This window comes from Macrotis lagotis, chromosome 1 (genome assembly GCF_037893015.1).
Source record: "Macrotis lagotis isolate mMagLag1 chromosome 1, bilby.v1.9.chrom.fasta, whole genome shotgun sequence".
Classification (NCBI taxonomy): domain Eukaryota; kingdom Metazoa; phylum Chordata; class Mammalia; order Peramelemorphia; family Peramelidae; genus Macrotis; species Macrotis lagotis.
This window is the reverse complement of record NC_133658.1, coordinates 703,488,909-703,507,468: the sequence shown is the minus strand read 5'-3', so window position 1 is coordinate 703,507,468 and position 18,560 is coordinate 703,488,909. Positions and strand designations below refer to the sequence as shown.

At 33.4% G+C, this 18,560-nt stretch overlaps 1 protein-coding gene and 1 long non-coding RNA gene across 2 annotated transcripts in view; one reads left to right on the top strand and one right to left on the bottom strand.

Moving 5' to 3' along the window:
* KCNH7 (potassium voltage-gated channel subfamily H member 7) overlaps positions 1 to 18,560 on the bottom strand; it is a 625,928-nt gene that overhangs the window by 418,110 nt on the left and 189,258 nt on the right. The gene's annotated exons all lie outside the window — the stretch shown is intronic.
* The window catches only part of LOC141507830 (uncharacterized), a 355,670-nt gene that overhangs the window by 332,193 nt on the left and 4,917 nt on the right, over positions 1 to 18,560 (top strand). The window contains exon 4 of the long non-coding RNA XR_012474279.1: positions 8,607 to 8,738. This is a non-coding gene — a long non-coding RNA (uncharacterized LOC141507830). The remainder of the gene's footprint in view (positions 1 to 8,606; positions 8,739 to 18,560) is intronic.

Below are 18,560 nucleotides of genomic sequence, written 5' to 3'. Positions count from 1 at the left end.
AGGGAACCATGACTGCATTATTCCTCAGCTTTAATGGTTTGTACTATCCTTTTGCCCTTTCAGGACCAGGGATCAGCAGGCTAGGGGAGTGTTCTTTCAAGAAGCAGCAGAGTGGGGCTCTCATCTGCAGTGGAGGATAGACAGTTCAGCATTCAGTCAACAGCAAGTTCTCATCTGATAGATATTTTAATAATGTTTTGATCTGTGATGAATTAACTTTCACTGAAAGGTATAAAGAACCTTGTTTTTCATTCAGCCTTGGGGGAGAGCCTGCTACTTTCTATAAACTCCCCAGACTTGGCTTTCCAAAAAAGAAGACTTTCATTATTCTAGAGTGAAGTTGAGAGTGAGGATAGGATTGTGATTCGCCTCATTCCACCCACCTCCACCCCAATCTAAATACATCTATATCTGTATCTATATCTATCTAATCTGTCTATCTATCTATCTATCTATCTATCTATCTATCTATCTATCTATCTATCTATAAACTGCACATACATTATTAAGACAATATCGCCTCTTTCTAAGGAGCAGATAGGAAGTGCCCTCAAAGCTCACTAATTTACATAAACCAAACAAGCAGTTCTAGCTCAGTAGTATAGGGAAAATCTTGATAGAATTGAGAATAGCTCCCATGCCTTCTAGTCTATCAGACTTCAGGCAAGGCTGAAGATTAGTACATATACTGTAGATGCTTTCCTAAATAAATTTATTTAATATTTTTATTTTCTAGAAAATTTGATATTTATTGGGTTGGGATGCAGTGGATGGGGGTCCATAGTGAATTAGCGAAATGCTCAAATGTGTCTACACACATATCTATCTATCTATCTATATATATGCACATATAAATCATTTTATATATATAAAAATATAAAATATCTTGTTTTCTAGAAAATTGTTACCCAAAATATAAAGGAAAGTCATTTAGGAAAACATTTCATATATATATGTATATATATATATATGTATATATATAATATTTATACAAAAAGCAGTCTCCATGCACAAATACACCTTAATCTCATCAATTTGGAATTTCCTTCACCTCCTGTTTAGATTATTATTGTGATCTCTGAGGCCTTCATGACTCAAATATATCACTATTTTAATTCACCTTCTACACAACCATGAAAGTGATTTTTTTTAGGTTTTTGCAAGGCAAATGGAGTTAAGTGGCTTGCCCAAGGCCACAGAGCTAAGTAATTACTAAGTGTCTGAGGCTGGATTTGAACTCAGGTACTCCTGACTCCAGGGCTGGTGCTCTATCCACTGTGCCACCTAGCCACCCGAAAGTGATTTTTCTTAAGTGAGAATCTGATTATGTCACTCTTTTCCTCAAACTCCACTGGCTCCCCTTTACTTCTAGTATAAAAATATAAACTGCTCTTTGCTTTTGTAGCACATGATCACATGATCACAATCTATCTTTCCATTCTCATGTATATTTCTCCCTTTTCTCCTTTTATGAAACAGCCAAACTGGCCTTCCCTTTCTGCAGCTATCCACTGGTCCTCCAGATCTTTTCTCAGTGCCTTTGCAATGGCTGTCCCAGTAGTTCTAGTACCCTTGCCTTCTCACCTCTACCTCATATCATAGAAACCTCCTCAGCTGTCCCTTTTCTGAATTACCACCAATTCCATTTTAGTGAAGATAAAATTAAAAAAAAAAGGTTTCATGGTTCTGCATTTTGGTATCATGGCAAGAGAACTAAATTTGGAATCAGCAGACTTGGATTTGAGCTTTTACCATTTACTATATATTTTACCTTGAGCAAGTTCCTTAACTTGACTTTCCTTATTGAAAAAGCGACAATACTATTTGCTATTTTCAGGAAATATATTATATATTCTAAAGGGCTATACAAATGTAAATTGCTATTACTAGCATTACTACTACTATTGCTATTGCTGTAGCTACTGCTATCGCTACTATTGCTCCTACTTCTCCTCCTCCTCCTCCTCCTATTACTACTACTACTACCACTACCATTAGAATCATTACTGCTACTACTATCACCACTACTATTACTATTGTCACTAACACCACCACCACCACTACTACTACTACTATTACTATTTCTCCTCCTCCTCCATTTCTTTCTCCTCTTACTACTCCTTAGTCATTTGTTGTATAACTTAGAATTAGCAACTGCATAATGAGGGGTTTAAATTGCATTTTATATAAATTCAAAATTCTCCTGCTATTCATATACCATGGTTTAAAGTTGGAAAATATCATAGAGATTATCTAGTATAACCTCCTTATTTTTCAGATAAGAAAGTTGGATTACAAAGAAGTTAAATGAATTTTCCATTCAAATAGAAGTCATACAAGTAGAGGCAGAGACATGTTTTGAACCAAGTTATTGTGTAACCTGACCTAGTACTCTTTCTATTATACCACTTGTAGTAATAAATCATTAAAATGATCTTCTAGCACATCGAAGTCATCACAAATTCACAAATATTAAATGTCCCAAAGCATGAGATTATGCAAAAAACCAAACAACGTTAACTAATGATTAATCAGGGTACAGCTTAACCACCTACAATGGATGAATGCCTTAGGGATCATTTTTCTTGATTCTGGGTTGATGAGGTATGAAGCTGCACAATATTTCAAGTTAGTTGGTTCTTGTCCTTCGTTATCGAAGAAGACCAAAATGACATAACTATGTATGAGACAAATTGCAATATTTTGGACTGTGGCTGATAAGATCAATATGAGCTTTGAATGCTGTATCACAGGTCAGGCAAAAATAGTCCATGTGAAAACCTGGGATGCTTACTCTAAACTTATGTATGTATGTATGTATGTCATGTTTCCTTTGAGCTGCTTCAATTCAGCACCATCACTGAGAGGGCATGCCATGTTGGGTGGTTCTGTGCCAGTGAATCTCATGTTGTACAACCAGTTCTAAAGTTCTTAAGAGAGACCTTCAGGGTGTCTTAGTATTGCTTCTTCTGACCCCCTTGTGAGTGCTTGCCTGTGTGAGTTCTCCATAAAATAGTCTTTCTGTCTAACATTAAAAATGTGACCAGTCCATCATAGTTATGCTCTCTGTATTAAGATTTGAATGACTGGCAGTTTAGCTTGAGAAAGAACCTCAGTGTCTGGTTTCTTCTTCTTTCTGGTGGTCTTTAGAATCTTCCTGAGACAATTTAAATGGAAGCAATTCAGTTCCTGGCATGGTGCTGGTAGACTATCTAGGTTTCACAGTCATATAGGAATGAGGTTAGCACAATGGCTCTGTAGACCTTCAGTTTGGTAGTCAGTCTAATAGCTCTTCTCTCCCATACTTTTGTTTGGAGTCTCCCAAATACTGAGGTAGCTCTGGCAATGTAAGTGTCAACCATATCATCAATATGATCCTTCCTGGAAAGAGGACTGCCAAGTTAAGTGCACTTATCCAAAGTACATAAAACATTTTCATTTGCTGTAATCTATGATTCCTCAGCCTTGTTTCACTCTATTGATGACCAGGAAATCTCAAGAACATTGTCCATTATCCAGAACCGAGACAAGCATGGCCTTATGGAACTGAAGAACAATACTGATGAACTTCTCTGGGCAACCAAATTTTGACATAATTTTCCATAAGCCCTCAGGACTGATAGTATCAAAGGCCTTGGTCAGATCTACAAATGTATGCTTTGTTCTGCTTCTTGAATTCTTGGGGGTTAACCTCTTCATGTCATATAATGGAAAAATTCAGTCATTTCAGGAATATTTCAAGTACTTGAGTTCCTTAGTACCAAGTTGCCACATGATCAAGTTAGGAGAATTTTGTATCAGATTTGTTATTGCTATCAAAGCTTCCCTATTCATAATTGAAGATAATTGCAAGTTAATTTTATACCTGAGGTACTGTGTGTATGTGTGTCTGTGTTTGCATGTACACACACACACACACAAACACACTCTTGACCGCACATACAATAGACCCATTTAACCAACCAGTTTTTTCATAGGAAGTTTAATTCATGTTCCCATGGAATCTTAAGAAAGATCATAGTTATTTGTAACTTTAAATTCTTTAAAAAAGAATGAAATCTCTTATAAGAGGAAATGATACTTCTCAAAATATACTTTATAATTTTATTTAACTCTATATTAAGTCTATTCTAACATATTCAAGAATGATATGATTGCTAATATTATTTTAATACGTGATATTAACAGCATGGAAGTTATTCTCCCCACAGTTAGTAGAGAATGTAGCTAAAAACTCTATTATACTAAAGTTTAAAAAAGAAAATAAAAAAAAATCTCGAGCTCTATGCTTCCTTTCCACCCTCCCAACTTTGGAAACTCAAAGGCAGAAGTCCTACTTGTATCTGGTAGAAATTTTATGATTTAATTTGATTGTTTTTTATAAAAATAAGTCCTTTTATTTTGTCAAAATCCACTGATATGACTTGTGACCAAGATGGGCACCCTAAGAGATGGCAGACTGCCTAACTCTCACATATCTACTGAGGAAAAACCCTGAAGTTCAAACTAGAATGAATCATTATGAATAAATCCAATGAGAAACCATGCTAAGTTATATATTCCATCCCAGAATTGCAAATTAAATAAACTCTCTGCCTCATAAGCAAAGCCAGTGATACAGTACTGAGTAGTCTTCCAATGAGACCAGAGATAGCCTCTGGCACATTCAATCTGTAATTTTGTGTTTAGAGAAAAACAAGAACATAGGTCTTCCTTGAGAAATCAGCATAGTAAAAAGAACTGTAAATCCCAAGGAGCAGGCAAACAGTTTGATACAAAATAGATTGGCCTGGTTTTGCACTGCTCAGATATGGTCAACCCCAGCTCAGAGGCTCTAAAGGTTCTAAATATGTTATCTTGAGACACTAGAGAAAGCCCTGAAAATCTAGTACTCTGAAACTTAAATATATACAAAGGCTTAAACCTAGGAGGTGGAGGTTGGTACAAAAAATATGGAGATTCAGTGTGAGACAGCCCCACCGAAAATAAATTCCAGTTCTGAAATAAAGACCCAATTCTGGAACTAAAGCTGGAGAAAGGATAGAGAATACTATTCAATGTCAAAAATTATTTATAATTTTTCTTCTTAACAATTACAAACAAAATCTAAAAAGAAAAATAAAGATTGTCCACCAGAAGTCATGAATACCTAGAAGAAATGAAGTAAGAAATAAAAGATATGAAATAGAAGTTCTTGGGGAATGAATGACAGAAGAACTATCAGCTGAGAATAAAAAAAAAGTGGTAAATCATACCCTTGAAATGGAAATTCAGGGAAACTAGAATAGAAAAAATAAACAATGACTCCATCAGATAGTAGGAAATATTAGAACAAAATCAAGATAATGAAAAAGAAGAAAATACAAACTATTTGATATTTAAAAAACACCTGACCTGGAAAAAGGTCAAGGAGAGGTAATTTAAGAATTATTAGGCTCTCTGAAAACCATGGTATACAAAAGCTGGATTGTTTTAAGAAATCATAAATAAAAACTGCTCAGATCTATTAGAACCAAAGGGTAAAGTAAAGAGAGGAAGAGTCTACCATTACCTTCTGAATGAAAAAACAAAAAGGAAAAAAATCCCAGAAATGTCATAGACAAAATACAGAGCTCCTAGTCCAAGGAAAAAAACAATATGAAAAATGTCAAACACTGTGAAAAAGGGTTTAAGTACAAAAAAAATTACAGAATTACATAGTTCCTACTAAAAGTCATGTTTTTTAGAATAAGAATTCAAAAGAAGAATGATATAGGCTACTAAAAAACAATATTTTACCCTGCAAAGGTGAGTAAAATTGTGGAAGGGAAGAGCTGGGTTTTTCATGTAATAGAAGCAAAAGTTTTAGTGAAAAGACTAGAACTGAGGAGGCATTTTGAAATACAGAAATTTACCTGAAAGGTAAATTTATTTATTTTTATTTTTTTAGGTTTTTGCAAGGCAAATGGGGTTAAGTGTCTTGCCCAAGGCCACACAGCTAGGTAATGATTAAGTGTCTGAGGCTGGATTTGAACTCAGGTACTCCTAACTCCAGGGCCGGTGCTTTATCCACTGTGCCACCTAGCTGCCCCAAAAGGTAAATTTATTAAAACAATTTGAAGTAATGCAAAGATGATATAATGCTAATATCTAATTGGAGGAGAATAAAAAAGAAGAATCTTGATATCTTTAAATGGTATTAAGGGAGTTAACTAAGAAATCTTGATATTTTAAAATGGTATTAAGGGAGTTTAAATAAGAAAAACAAAAAGGAAGAAGGGATTGAATCTGTTCTGAATGTTTTTAACAGGGAAAAGAAATGTGAGGGTTAAATGAAGACATTAGTATATAACAGAAGAAAGAGGTAGAATTTGTTTCTTCTTATAACTGAGGTGTGTGAGAAGAATCATAATGAGTAGGAAACGAGTGGAGGAAGTGGGAATGAACCTCTCACTCTTACAAGAAAGGATAAAAAGAGTATGAATATACTAACAGTTTGGTGAAGAAATATATCAAACTTAACAAGGTTAGCAAGGATAAGATAGTGGGTTAAGAGGGAGCATAATTCAGGAAGAGAATAGGCATAAGCAAAATAAACTTTTTGATCCTGAAGGGTAGATTAAAAGGGAGAGATGAAAAAGAAAAGAACTAGGAACTGAGAAGGTACCTTAAATTATTTCAGAACATTGGAGAATTGTTGAACAACTTACATATGAATATAAGAGAATTTAAAAAAATGTAGAGACAATATCAGAGAATCTTAAGCAGCATGAACTGAAGCAAAATAAAATGTGAAGAACTAGAACAATTCATGAGGAAAAATACTGCTAAAAAAACCCCCTAAACAATAAATCAAACTTCCCCAGATTCAAAAATTCTGATCAAAGCTCCTAAAGCCAGCAGATCTTCAGGGGAGTTATGTGGTCTGTTATCTATCTCTGACAGAGAAGTGATTGACACAAGAGTCATACATTTTTGGTCATAACCACTGCAAGGATTTATTTTGCTTGACTGCTTATTTATTACAAGTGTTTGTTTTCTTACTCTTAATTAGGATGAAGGAGAAGAAAAGGGAAGAGAGGCTAGCAATAGGAATGCCTTCCCTCTCCCCTTCCCCCCCCCAAAAAAGGTCTTGGCAATTTAAAAAATTCCTAAATTTTTAAAAATTTAAAAATTTCTGTACTTATAAAGTACAGAAAAATGGAAGTTCAGAAGAAAGCATAAATATGTTCAATTTTGGAAAAAATATATAATTTACTACAAACTTTAAAAAAAAGTGTGAATTAGAGATTCTTGGTCTCATATAGAACCCTCTGTCCTCTGTACATATGTAAATGCTTTTTTAATATTAAAATTACAAATAAAATATAAAAATTATTAAGACAAAAATACAGAAGAAATTTTCATAAGAACACCTATAAAAGGCACATTTAATCCTCATTCTCAAAAAAGTAAGCTTATTATCTTATAAAAGGAAAGAATGCACCATTTCATTTTGGCATTACCATTCTAAAACTGACCATGGTAACAACCAGAATTTTTTGCCTTCTCTATGTTGACTTCATAAACATCTTTGTAATCACTCTGTGCTTTATTCACTCTAGGCAATTTAAAACATATAATTTTTTTAATTGGATCTTTGATTTCATTGATATAGTGAAGAAATTCCTTCTGAGAGGAAGGCTTCTAATTCAGATTGACTTCTGCTTTGAAATTTATAGTTTTAGGGAGAAGCCTGGGATACCACGAGTGATGTGCTAAGGATTTGCCAGGTTCAATGAACTAAGTATTCTTGACTTTACCACTGGCTTTGTATCTGCTATGATATTCAAAATACCTTTCAATTCCAATTTTTTTAGGGTTGTTTTTTTTTTTTGCAAGGCAATAGGGTTAAGTGGCTTGCCCAAGGCCACAAAGCTAGGTAATTATTAAGTATCTGAGGTCAGATTTGAACTCAGGTCCTCTGACTCCAGGGCTGGTGCTCTATCCACTGCGCCACCTAGCCGCCCCTCAATTCAATATTTTTTGATGACTCATTAAGGAAAAGAATGCATATTACCAGATGCTAAAGCAATTTAGATCTTTCAATAGAATTAAAATGAAAAATTCCTGAAAAAATAAAATTTCCATGAAATGTCTTCCTTAAGTCCTTCTTGCAAGAAAAGTGAGATTTTTTTTCAGTTTACTGAGACTTGAGTTATATAGTCATTGTAACTAAGGTAGTTCCACTTTTATTTGGTTCCAAAATTATATCCCATTCTAGTTATTAGAGGTACATCATAAACCTCTAAACTACAAATTAATAGAATTGTGAAATACTAAATTCTTCATTTAATTTTCAGTGACAATAAAGACTTATGAATCATGTAGAATTTCTAAACGAATTATCATGACAATGAAAGAGATTTGTTCTTTAAGAAAAGACAAACATGAAATGTATAATAAGTATTCAGAAGAACATACATACACAATGTGTGCAGTAATATAAATGGAAAGAGTAAAATCATAATCAATAGAAATTGAAATGTTGTGAAACAACAAAGAACACACATCCTTCCTATTTTGCAAGTTACAGCTAGTGACACTCCATAGTGTGGAATGTTGCAAATGTCATATTTTTTTTTCAGTGAATGAATACAAGATGTATACAGTGTTCAGGAAGACTGGAAGCTGAATTTGGCCTCAGACACTGCCTAGTTGTATAATCCTGGGGAAGTCACTTCTTCACTCTGTGCATCAGATTCCTCATCTGTAAACTGGTGAGAATAAAAGCTCCTTTCTCACAGGGTTGCTGTGGGAATCAGAACAGTTCACATATATAATGTTCCTTGCAAATCTTAAAGCATGATATAAATCTTAGTTATTATTATTGTTGTTATTTATGTGTTCATTAGTTTTGCTTATTTTTCCTTTTTCCTCTTAAAAAATTCTTTATTATATTGAATGATTTACTCAGAGTGAAAGGGAAAGGAAGTCAGGGGGAAATCTAAGCCATGTTATAAAAAATATGATTCCAAACTTTTTTTTTTTAGGTTTTTGCAAATGGGGTTAAGTGGCTTGGCCAAGGTCACACAGGTAGATAAATTATTAAGTGTCTGAGGCTGGATTTGAACTCAGATACTCCTGACTCCAGGGCTGGTGCTCTACACACTGTGCCACCTAGTCACCCTTTTTCCAAACTTTTCTTAAAAACAACAAAAAAGGAGCATTTTCCCCTTCTCCCTTCTCAGAGGTCTTTGACTATTCCCCAATTCAAAATTTAGATATTTGAAATATCAGGTCAAGTGTTTGAGTGCTTTAATAATATAGCTTCTTAATTTTTTTTGAAAAGCTACTGTTAGAATAGGAATGGATTGTTTATCACTTTAGTTTTCTACTGACAAATTCAGGAGGAATAGAGAGAGTCTCCAGGTAATTTTATTTTTTTCCTGTTGATATCTTACAGGCAACATTGACATAACTCTGATAAGAACAAAAGCAATATTTGAGATGAGCAGCAAAGGGTGGAGAAAAGTTGATACTCATGTGTATTATTTTCAGTCATCTAAAAAGAAAACAAATACTGGTGTTGAAGTACTAAAGAAGGGTTCCATTCCACATGGGAAAACTTGGGAGCAACTTTAGAAATAGCTGTATAACAATAAAAGTTAGCACTGAAAAACATTCAGTAGGTTGCAAATATTCTGCTAGAATAAAAGTCTGGAAAAGGAAGGGAAAAAACCCAAGTTGAGTAGTCCATTGAAATGAAATCAAATTGGAAATTGAAAGAAATGTGGCATTGTCACCCTTTAAATTACTCTTCTAATATTGGAAAAGGTAAATGCTTTGGATCATGACTATCAAAAATGTGTATACAATTATTCACATTTATTTTAGCAAGAATATTTTTGAAGAAAAAAAGTACTTTATGCTGTTCATTAATCTCCTTAGCTTATCACAACTTTTTCCTCATTTTTTCCCCCAAAATAATTGCCATAATACTACTGTGCCTTGCTATTAAGTAGGGTCATTGTGAGAATCAAGAAAGGAAATATCTATGAATGTGAACTGCTACATGAAGGTAATTTGTTAGCTAGTTGGCATGGAAAGAAATTAAAAGATGAAGCACAGATTATTGAAAAGGTAGCCCCTTTTATTATCCAAAATCTTTAGTGAATGGCATTTCCTTTAACTCATGCTTTTCTATCTGCTATATATGTGATCTGGCGAACGTGCCTTTTGCTGTTTTTGGACTTTTCCTGGAAATAACTCTATGATGTGGGTAGTATAGATTCTATGTATGAGAAAATAAAATGCCCTCATAGTGACTTGTCCAGACTCACATAGTTAATAAATGAGAACTGGCATTTGAACTCAAGAGAATCTTGATTCAGTCTGGTACTCTTTCCAATAAAGTAAGAAACTATCCCAATATAGACTATTTTGTCTTAACCCTGCATCTAGACTCAGGAAGACATGAGTTCAAATTTTATCTCAGACACTTACTAGTTGTGTGATCTTGTACAAGTCATTTAACTTGTTTGTTACAGTTTTCTCAGATGTGAATTAGGGATAATAATAGAATCTACCTCTCAAGGTTGTTATCAGTATCTAATTAGGTATTATTTGTAAAGCATTTAGTAAAGTATAGGCACATAATAGGTCTTAATAAATGTATATTTCCTTCTATCCCAGACTATTTACCTCCTGAGAGATGTTACAAAAGATGGAAAGGATAGAGTTTATCCAAATCTGTAATCTAGAAAAAGGAGTAGGGGAAGACTGGTGAGCAAACCTGTTAGGATGATAGAACTGTGTGAGATTTCTCTAAAAGTTCCTTGACATGAGAAAGTGAATATAATTAATTTATATGTTCTTTTGGTCTCCCAGAAAGTCCCAATTCTACATCAGCTAGCACCATTCCTTGGAATGACAAACAACATGATTTGACGAACACTAACACTGTTAATATCAGAAAGTTAGAAAAGGTAGATTTTCCTAAAAGACTTGCTTGATCACATCAATCTTTTACTAAAATTCAAATGACTCTTGATCTTCTGTGATGTTGTTGATGATGATGGTCTTTGCAATGTTTGTCCTTCATTTTTGAAGAAGGCCACAACATCAGGGAAGTGATGCCATGACAAGCACGTGAATTGGATTTGAGTGGGGGGGGGGGATGTACTGTGCTAAGTCACCAGCCTCACTTTCTCCTTCAAAGAGTTCTCTAGGTCCAATGACCAGATATGAATCAGGATGACTGGAGATGGCCTTGGATGTGAGGCAATCAGGGTTAAGTGACTTGCCCAAGGTAACACAGCTAGTAAGTAGTGTCTGAGGCTTGATTCAAACTCCAACTCTCTTAACTCCAAGACCAGTTCTCCATCCACTGTGCCACCTAGATGCCTGGTGTCATTTGACCTTTGTTCTCAAAGAATGCCATGAAATGCAAGTGAATTGGTTTGGAGTGAGGGGGTACTGTGCTAAGTCAGCAGCCTCAGTTTCTCCTCCAGAGTCATCTGGATCCAGTGACCAGATATGAATCTGGATGACTAGAGATGGTCCTGGATGTGAGGCAATGAGAGTTAAATGACTTGTGAAAGGTTGTTCAGCTAGTAAGTGACAATTGTCTGAGGCCACATTTGAACTCAAGTTCTCTAGGTTCTCCTGACTTCAGAGCTGTTGCTCAATCCACTGTGCCACCTCTGTACTACTTGGAGGATCAAATAGAAACCCCCTAATGGCATTTTAAGTTTGCAACCTGGTCCTTCCCATCATTTCAGTTCTCCCATGTTATTTTTACTTTATGTACTCTACAATCATTCTGCTTGTTTGGCCCTCACATGCAGTGCTTCATCTCTTATGGCTTTGTCTTTGAGCTGCCCCTCATTCATGCTCTCCCTTCTCATCCCCTTCTCTTACAGTTTCTGACTTCTGTCTAGATCACAGGGAACCTCTCCAGGACTACTTTGCTGGTAGTGCCTTCCTCTCTTAGGTTATCGTGTAGAATACTTTGTATCTACTTCATCTTTGCAAATTGTATTCTCCATTAAAATTAAAACTTTCAGTTCTTGGAGGGACAGGACTGTTTTTGTTTTTGTATTCCCAGTGATTAGCATAGTGTCTTATAAATAGCAAGTGTTTAACAGATGCTTGAAAGATTTCCTTTTTAAGAGTAGTAATCTCTTGATAGAATGCCATTTACTCAGCAAGCTGTTTCAAAAAATCTTAGGGTGATTTTAAGCTTTTAAATCTTAAATGAAAGTTTTAAGTTTTGAATTGTAATTTTAAGCTCCTAAAACCTAACAATGCACTAAGACTCTTGGGATACCTGTATAATGACAAATGTAATTCAAACTGGAATGGTTAAGAACAAGAAGAATAAAAATGGAGGGAAGCAGCTCTATCTCCATAGCTCTTGATGTGTTGGCAATAGATATCTTGGTTAGAAAGTTAGTACAAAAATTGGAATTTATCCAGTGTGTGGGTAGGAAAATATGCCACAAAAGTCTTCAGCAGATGACGTTTCTTATTTAGTGTAAGGAAAGAATAAGGACAATATCCAAATCTCTGGGAAAAAATGTGAAATCTAACTGAGAAGAATAAGAAAGCTATACTCTGGTTAAAAATGGAGGAAGAAAAGATTAGCTGATATTTTAAGAGATTGCATTTAATAAGGAGTGAAGAGATTAGGGGTTAAAAACAGTTTATATATTTTTTGCTATTATTAATTTTGAATGTTGAATAAAAAAAGCTTTTGAGAATGAATGAAATACTATTTCCAATGTCACTTTGATAAAAGAACAATATAAGTAAAAGCTTTGTTATTAGCAATGATCACTTAATTTTAAAGATAATATATGTTCTCATTTAAAAAGGATATTTGAAACATGATAATTACTACAGTTATGTTTCTTTTTTCCCTTTTTGAGGAGTCTCTGTTAGAAGATAGAACTAGGGATAGCAATCAATAATCCTCTTGAAATCTAGGTAGAAAATATGAGTCCAATTTTATATAAAGTTTAAAGAGTGTGCTTTTGTAATTTATATAGAAAATCCATGTTTAGACTTTAAATAGGAAAGGCATGTATATAAATGATGAATCATCTTTTCCTTTATTTAGGCCACAGGAGCCTTATGACTCTGAATATCATTCCACTCTCAGGTTTTGACTCACTAAGTCATTTTTAGTACACTCTCAGTATTTGTCAAAAGATATAGAGGAACATCCTTAAGAACATTATTATGTGTTCTTCTGATTTTATGATTCTCAGTTCCATTGACTAATTGAGGCTAATTAGATAGCTTAATAGATCAATTTAAGCACCTAAATTCAGGACGAAATAAATTTCAATCTTATTGGAGTTCCTTACTAGCTATGTGATCCTCAGCTTAAGTTCTATATTCCTTATTGATTTCATTGATATAAAGGAATAACAATAATACATGTCCCACAGGCAAGGAAAACTTAGATAATATTTTCAAGGAAATCTGTAAAATTTAAATTGCTATATAAGGACTAGCTAATTACATTGGTGGTTTTGCAATTTGGTACTGGATAATACATAGAGCAATTTATCATTGGAATAGATAAGGTACATTAATATAAGGAAGACAAGGTACACAGTAACATAGTGTTTGATCTCAGCTTCTGAAGGAAGAACTCACTATTTGACAAAAAAAAAAACCCGTTGGGTAAACTGGAAAAAAGTTTGGCAGAAACTAAGTAGAGGCCAACATTTCACAATATTTTTTATACCAAAATAGACTCCAAATGAGTGTGTGACTTAGACATAAAGGATGACATAATAAACCCACTTAAGGAGCAAGTAAAAAAATTGACTGTCAGAGAGTTTTTGAACAAAAAAGAGATAGAGAAGATAATAGAACATAAAATGGCCAATTTTGATTAAATGGATTAAAAAAAGATTTTGTACAAACAAAACAAATGCAGCTAAAATTAGGAGAAATAGATGAATGGGAAAATTTTTGCAGCAAATTGATTTAATAAAGATCTCATTTCTTATATACTGGGAATTGATCCAAATTTATAAAAGAAAGATTGATAAAATCAATTTATCAATTTATCAATTAATAAAATGACCAAAGGATGAGAACAGGCAGTTTTCAGAGAAAAAAGCCCAAACTATAAATACCCATATAAAAATGTCTTAAATTGCTAATAATTAGAAAAATGCAAATTAAAACAAATCTAGGGTACCATACCTATCAAGTTGACAAAGTTGATGGAAAAAGAAAATCACCAATGTTAAAAAGGACAATAGTAAAACAAACAAACAAAAAGATATATTAATGCATTATTGATGGAGTTGTGAACTGGTCCAACCATTCTGCAAAATAATATGGAACCAAAAAAACTTCTTAATTCTGTATACCCTTTGGCCCTCCTATGCTACTACTAGATATACATACTAAAGAGATAAAGAAATCACTTATATGTTCAAAAATATTTACAGGAACTCTTTCTGTAGTGTCAAATAACTGGAAATTTAGTGGGAAGCTATCAATTAGGGTATGATTGAACAAGTTATGATATACTATGTGATGGTATTGTACTGTAAAACATAATGAAAGGAATGATATCAAAGAAACACGAGAAGACTTTTGTGAAGTGGTGCAGAATGAGCAGAACAGTTTATAAAACAGATGAAAATTATAATAGAATATTGCAAAGAGAAAAACTCTGGTCAAAGCAATGAACAACCAAAATTCCAGAATGCTAAGAATGAAACATGCTACCCCTCTCCTGATAGACAGATGATAGAATCAGAATACATTTTGACACTTTTTAATTTTGTTTGATTATACATGTTTGTAAGAATGGTTTTATTTTTCTTGCATTCTCAATTGGAGGTAGAAATGGTGGAGAGCATTGGCTGTATGCCAAGGAATGTTAATTGCTTTTAAAGTATTATCTTATTTGATGTTGGAACAAATCTAGGAGGTGGCTGCTATCCTCATTTTACAGTTGAGGACACTGAGGTAAATAAAGGCTAAGTAACTTACTCAGGATCACACAGATAGTAAGGAAAGTGGGAGAATGAAGATCTGAAAATGAAATAAAATTTAGTTTAAAAATGAAAAATTATTCTTTTATCTTAGAGCCAAGTAGGGAATATTCAAAACTTCATGGGTACTAGAAAGGAATAGACTTGGCTTATATGGTAGAGTAGAAATAATAAAGGACCCAATTCACTGCTAACTAGATGTGTGACTTGATGTATGTAATGTCACCTCTCTGGACTACAGTTTCCTTACCTTTAAAAAAGGATTGAACTAGATTCCTTCTATTATAGATTCTATCTCCAGTGGTGTGTGATATTATGATTCTCTTGCTTTTATTCAAAGAAATGTATATTCCACAGAATGAGACAGACTAAATAGTAAACAGGAAACTCTAGAAATGATTAATCACTTATAAACCACAAGAATCCTTATCACTAATGATGACGCTTAAAATTTGAAATCTTTGAAAGGAATTTGACTCAATAAAGGAAAGAAACTTTAAAAAAAATCTGTCTGTTCTTCATTTTTATATATTATTTTGTTTTAACACCTGAAAGTACTGTTTGTTTTAAAGAAAGAATACAAAAAATCCCAACCTAGTGTCTTATATGTAATATAACATTTTCCTGTTACCTTTAACTGGAAGATTTTTCTTAATTTATATTTAAATTTTCTTAATTTAAAAATACATCCTTTGTTCAGGTAAACAGACACTAGTCAAGTAATACATTGCTTGATATAAAATTAAATATGCAGTTTTCCTCCATTTCCTCCAAATAAAATATAGAACTTGATAGATTATTTATAAAGCCTCATTATAGTATAGAGATGACTTGTTTCTTTCAGATCATAATGGTTGATCATAAGCTCTGGTAGTTTTTACCAAGCTGAAAAATCTTCTAGTATGATCCAGGGATGAACTGATTTTGTTATCTGCATACTAGCCTAGCTAAATTTAGGGATGCTCATGGCTAGTTTGGCCTTAGGAAAAACTTAATTTTTGAACTATAGAATATCTCAAAAACTATTTCCTAAGTGTGAGAAAGGTTATAGCATGCACAACTGGAAGCAAAATCCACAACAGTGGATGAAATAATTCATCCTTAATGTATTAATGCAACTACAGTAATGAAAAGTTAGTGGGTTATTGATTTTAGCCTACCTCAGATTCTCTTCAGCTGTTTTAAACTCTATTTCTGATTATGTGATCCTGAAAAAAAATCAAGTACTTTGTGTTTCAATATATCTGTTCCAAAAAAGTAAGAATTTTGTGATTTCCATAGGGTTGTTTTAAAATTTTGAATGGAAATAATTAGGTTTTTAAATATTAATGCAACCTGCTTATCTTTAAGTATTCAACTATATGATTTTATTTTTGCCATAACCAAAAAATGAATTTAAATCTAGTTTATTTCAAGGTTTGTAAATTATATATATATGTATATATATATATATATATATATACATATATATATAGACTTCTAATCAAGGACCATATTTTAACACCAGTTCCAAAAATCCTCTGAGAACTTTATATTACAAGATATTTATGAATAAAGAGGGCATGATATGGCAGCCCCCCCCAAAACCCCCAACAAACTCACAAAACCAAAAAAAAATTTTTCTTTAGATATAATAAAAGAGGCATAGCATCCAGAATAGGGGCTATATTAGTTTTGGAGCATTTTGACTTTGTCAAGCCAAATCTTGATGTAGGCTGAAACTGCCCAGTGATTAATTATAAACTAAAAGTAGGACACACTGCTTTGGATGATAGTGGGGATGCCACTTCTTTAGTTAGATAAATTGTTACTTGTTTGGTCAGGTTGGAGAAGATATTCTTAGTCATTTGTGCATTGAATTACATCATATCAAGTTTCCTTTCCAACTCTGAGATCCATGATTCTTATATCCAATTTTCTTCCTTCAATCAATTGCCCATTTATTCTGCATGTCTTTAAAGAATGTTGTCTTAAAAAAAATACTGACCCTGTAGTCAGACGAAAGTGATTTGATTACCTGTGGGATCTAGGGCAAGGCACTTAAATACCTTGGACCTTAGTTTTTTCAACTGTAAAATTAAAAGTTTGTACTCAATGGTTTCTGAGGTCTCTTCTATCTCTAGATTTATGTTCCTATGACTAGATCACATTATCAAATAGAAGGCCAGAATCTTCTCTGCGACTTAAAATCAGTATAAAAATTTGTAAATTAAAATACACACTGAACAAAATATTGTAAATAACATTTGAGATAGCCAACAATTTATCCAGGCAAATTAGGTCAATTCCTAGAAAAGGATATCTTCTCTAGATTGCACATGAACCCACAGTAACTTATAATCATTAAATGGCTCTTTCAAATTGTTCTTCTTGGGGCAGCTAGGTGGCGCAGTGGATAGAGCACTGACCTTGGAGTCAAGAGGACCTGAGTTCAAATATGACCTCAGACACTTAGTAATTACCAAGCTGTATGGTCTTGGGCAAGTCACTTAACCCCGTTTGCCTTACAAAAACCTAAAAAAAAAATTGTGCTTCTCAGGACAAAGATTTCATCGAAGAATATTTTAAATACAAAAAATGAGTAAATAAAAACCTTGGTCTGATTGAAAAAAAATAAAATTATCCTTCTCTCTTTGATTCTCTTCTCTTGGTCAGTCAATATAGTTTTTATTTCACAGGAAAGTTCCACTCTGCCTCTATTCAAACTAAATTGTATAAGTTTGTTATTCCTGAGCAGAAAGACCTCTTAGTAAGAGCCATTAACAGTCTGTAATTACTATAATTGGTTTTGTATTTCATATAATTATTGTTACATTTTTTAAAAAACACATTTTTCAATCAAAGATTTCTAAGATCAAATAATAGTTCAATTAAGTTTAAGGAAAAACTTAATGAGGATTTTGAGCTAGATAGATCTGTGCTATTTCTAATGTTTTAACATTATATTTCATGCTGGACTATATTCAATTACATTGTGAACTCATGAAAGTCCAAAGTAGTTACCATGGAGGAACATACTTCTTTTGTGACCCAAATTTGCAATTTGAGGCTCTTTGAATTATCTCCCTCTACCATAGTCCCACATATATTACTTATGGTTAGAAATGACACAAGAAAAGCAAAGCAGGTGCTCATAGAATATTTTTAAATGGACATTTAATTGAAGAATTATTTTCTTTATGTTAGACTGAATCTTTTTATAGAAGCTAAACTCTCAATTTGCCAATTGCAGTACCTGCTGGAAAGGTATCACTACTAGAGGCCTATTTTTAGTTTTTTTGTGCATATTCTGTAATAGAAAGAATACTAGATTGGGAATCAAAAGTCCTGAGTTCTTATACTAGCTTAATTACCAACATGTCTTGTGGCCTTGATGGAATCACTGCCCTTTCAGAGGCAAGCAGGATTTAGTGCAAAGAATATTGATCCTGCAGCCAGAGGAGCTAGGTTTGTATTTACTATTTGTGAGACCTAAGACAAGTCACTTAAATGTGTTGGCGCTCAGTTTCCTCAAATGTTAAATGATAAATTTAAACTAGAGGCCTCTGACTTAATCTTTAACTCTAGATCTAT